The sequence below is a fragment of the Cryptomeria japonica genome, chromosome 11 (assembly GCF_030272615.1).
Source record: "Cryptomeria japonica chromosome 11, Sugi_1.0, whole genome shotgun sequence".
NCBI lineage: Eukaryota > Viridiplantae > Streptophyta > Pinopsida > Cupressales > Cupressaceae > Cryptomeria > Cryptomeria japonica.
In genome coordinates, this window is record NC_081415.1 from 429,549,812 (window position 1) to 429,554,481 (window position 4,670).

The following is a 4,670-nucleotide window of genomic DNA, read 5'->3' on the forward strand; positions in this document are numbered from 1 at the left end:
ACCTAGATAAACCTCAAACTAATATGTGCAAATCCCCAAAGGAGAGTGTTGATGAGGAAGTTTTCATTTTCTAAAAATGCAGAATAAAATATATTAAGTATATTCTATCCTGTCTTGAATAAGAAAATCCCATATGTTGTTCAAACTTGATCAAATGAGATGACTTCAAGGTTTTAAACATCAAGTCTAGACCATACTTAGGATAACTCAATGAATGATTCAATTTGCTAGTATCACAAAGGGACTTGCGCATCTAACAAGTAGGCTAACATTTGATATGGCATTCTGAGTGATGGTTTCTTCTCGAACTGATTAAACTAAAAAAAGATAGGGTTTAGAGAAATTAAACTAACACCCAAGGACAAATGGTTGATGTTGCAGATAGACAAATTTCATAAAATAGAATTCGATTTAATTAGATATGGCCCACAACACCACAAAAATAGTACAATCTTCAAAGAAAATCAAAATATTTTTAGTACATAAACATATGTCCAAGCACCCAATATTGGTGCAACTCAAAGAAACATTTACAATTAAACTAAGATCATAATCAGGTTTAGACTAACCATGTACTGTAACTTACAATTACCAAACTACAAATGGTATGTACCAGAAATCCATCAGATACTATCACATTTTGCCATCAAAATCATTGAACTTCGACTAACATTGATGAAAGGAACCATGAAAATAAGATAAAACAATTGGTAAAACATCACACTTTAATGCTTTATTCATTGCTTCAAATGTTGGTACAACAATTCATGTTCAACAACTCCTACTCTAACACTAACTACTTGTTACCTACTACTACTAACTTCACAAATGGAGAGAAGGCCCCTTTTTTTTAATAGATATTACATTTTGGATCAATGACCAGGATCAAATCCTCTCAAGGGCCCAAATCCACCTTCTAGAAACACTAACAACTTTTATTTAATGATTTCAACCATTTTGAACCACTTTCTAACTACTCTTAACTGCTCCCACTATAGGATGAAATTTTACACATCCAGTGATAGAAAAAGATGAAATAATAGCTTTTTGACATGTATCTTGTCACAAAGGACAAAATAGCCAACTGGATAAATAACTAGCTTTCGATTTTTCTCATATTGTATTAAATTTAGCCTAAAATAGTTATTTTTATAATAAATTAATTCTCCTTTTACAACAAATCATATTCCACCTCATATCCAATTGTCATTTCTATTTTTGTATATCTCCCATAGCATTCTTATAGTCTGTCATTGTTTTATAGATTTCTAGAAATGACATCTTCTATATTTCTGCATGATGATAGAAATCCATCACTAAATTTTATCTTTGGCTTTGTCGCATGCTCTTTGTTGACAAATTTTATAGATTGCTCTATAAGATCCATTTTTTTTTAGCATGTTACTCTTTAATCTTCTTTACAAAGACATCATCTTCAAAGTTTTCATCTTGTGTTTCCCATTGCTTCCTACCAATCATGTAGCACACTTGGAAACAACATCTTGAGGTCCTCAAATGTTTAGCTTCTTCAAGTAACTCCTATGTAAATTGCTCTTCACTTTGGTCACATCTTCAAGATCTACTCTAGATTCTTCATCTTCTGGCTCCTTTCTAGCACTGTTAATCTACAAGGACAAGTATCGATTATTACATTTAATTACCTCAAGGGTTTCTAGTGTTAGTATTTCAAGAGTTGTCATATGAAGAAAGAGTCTCGATGAGCAATGTAACGACACTACAAATATCCTCGTTAATTCCAACAATTCAAGGCACCATATGCTTGATCAACCTTTGCATTTATTTCACATATTCCTCTTAAATGCACATCATGAGCTTCCATCACTTAGATTTTGTTCATCAAAGGATTTATTTTCTCTTAGGGTTGTCTCACATTGATGGAAGCTTAGTTGATATATCTCTGTTAGGGACCTTGGCCAACATACATGGTTTAGGAAAGGCAAACCTAGACACTTAGGGAAACTTGAATCCATAACTCCATTGAGGATTGTACTTTTACTATGCAAATTCATTATTTCACCTTATTGAACATCATTTTGGAATTTGGAGTGAAACGTGGCATTTGTCCTTAGGAAAGTTATCAATAAATCAAACTTCAAAAACAACTTTAGAAATTTGACATTGGAAGGCTTACCATGAAGAAAACTTGGACCTAGGGAGACATCATAGAATTCTATTCTTAGAACTTGGACCTAGAACAAAAAAATGGAATGCAAGTGGGAAACTTACTTCAAATTTAGACTATGGGTGATATATTGAAACTCGAGCTTGGGAATTTGTTTGATAATTTGTGTGCCAAACTCAAAGTTGGGAAGAATAAATGGAAACCTTAGATTTTGCATTTTGAAATTCAGACCATGGACAAGTTTTAGGATTTTCACTCAAGCTTGAACCTTAGAAGATAGTTGGGGTTCCAAATAATTTTCCCACCTTCGAGTTTTCAACTCGTAAGCAAAAAAAAAATTGGGGAGGAAGATTTCTAGGAGTTTAGACTTGTAGTTTAGACATGGAAGATGAAGTAGAATCCTTTTTTCAAGCTTGGATTGTGGGGAGTATGCTGGAAACTCAACACTTAGTAGATGCAATGATAAACTCAAACCTGGGATTATAAGTTGGATTTTCGTATCAAACTTAGCATTAATAATCTATTTTGGAAGTCATGCTAAACTTAGACCTTATAGACCTTTTTGGAATTTTTGGCAAAACTTGGAGTGTGGAATGGAAATGGGAATTGAAAACATGTCTATGTCTTACTGCAAACTCGGACCATTGAAACAAGTTGGGATTTTGATCAAACTCGAAGTCAAGAACAATTTATGGAATATAGATTAGAAAATTACCTCCCAACTTGGACATTGGACAACTAAAAGGATCTTCATCAAAATTGGAACCTAGGGAAGGAGGGAAATTTGGACCTTGGAACATAATTAAGAATTACTACAAAATTTCCTACCTTCGATTTTAGGAATTTATCTAAATATTTTTCTCTCCTCTTTGGTTGAAACTTGAACTTAAGAAACAAATTGGGAACTCCATAAAACATTCACACTACTTGTAATGGTACAAAAGTGACCCTGCAAAGGGAAAAAGTATGTTCCCTTGAGAGCCAATTTCACAAAATACATTCTAATATTTCCAACTAGTGAAACTAGTAAAGATATGTAATTGTAGATATAAAAATGGAGAGATTGGATGACGAGGAGTTTTTAGTCCAAATCTAAGCATCTTGGCCAAGGACACCAACTCAATACGCAAACATCTGCATGACACTCTTTAGTCTCATATGGACTAAAATTAAAAGGACTCAAAGAGTGGAGAAAACCCAACTTTGTGTTTTGATCGATAAGAAAACCTCCATGCATTCAAATGATTCCAATAAACCTACACAAATAGAAGAGGATAAATGTTTTGGGCTATTTGGAGACTTTCCTTAGTCAATTCCTTGTCTTGGTGCTCCCACCTCCACAATAGCTAAATATATAGATAGATCAAAGATAAATAGATAAATGATCAAATGATCAATTAGATAAGGGATGTGATAAATCTTCAAGATGCTCAAAGACAAGATAAATGAAAATATATTACTAGATAGCCTTGAGAAAGTCATGAGAGAGCTATGTATATTATTGTGATAGATTGAGAGTTCTATAGCAAGATAGAGATTGTTGTAGCGAATAAGAGAGCATGCAAAAGCCATGAAAACCAAGAGAGCACTAGAGATTACTAAAATAACCAAGAGATCTTGCATGGTATGAAAGAATAGATTTAAAAGAGAGAATGCGAGGAAGAAAAGAGGGCTATCAAACCATTTCAAAGGATTCCAAGCCATTTCCACCAACACAGGTAGGTGACAAGTGTCAAAAATGCTCAAAACCAACATTTGAATGTTAATATGTTGAAGGATATTTTCCCAGCACATGGACATCTGCACAATGCACTAATGTCCAAACAAAACACTAAAAAATGATGGGAGACAAGAGAAACACAAAGTCAATGCAAAAGTGAAGTTGAAAGGTAACTGCCGAAAAGGTGCCTTGAGCATCTTGAGAGGGAAAAGTTTGATCCAAGAGTTGAAATGAGCCTACTTATATGCTAAGGGAATGGACACTAAAGTAGCTACAAAAGTGTAGGTGAAATTGCAAAGGGGTATGCAATTTTTCGTCTCTACATTTTGCCCCCAATTTAGTGGGCTTATGAATCAACATGAATATGTATGCTAAAGAAAATTTAATGAACATAAATAACATCATGATTCCAAAATGATATGTTAGAGGAGGAGGACAATTATTTATGCCAAGGAAACATGCCCCCAAGGTGAAGACTTCTAAAACAAATGCATTAGATAGAAAACTTTGAACAAGACAAGGTTAGAAAGTGAAAACCCACAAGACGATGGGGATAGATTGTGATAAACATATAGATAAATAGAAAGAACATGGATAGCACACATGCAAAGGGGAATAACAAACAAACTAAGATTTTTGAGTCAACAAAGTGAAAGAGAACTTGATGCAAAGGGTTGTCTCAGTACAATGTGTCATCCCTGAAATACAAGAAATAACACATAGAGGAATTATTGAAAGAAGATAAGAATGTAAGGATTGATTTCTTCAAGGAAGAATGCACCCAAAAGACGAGGAAGCAACCAATGT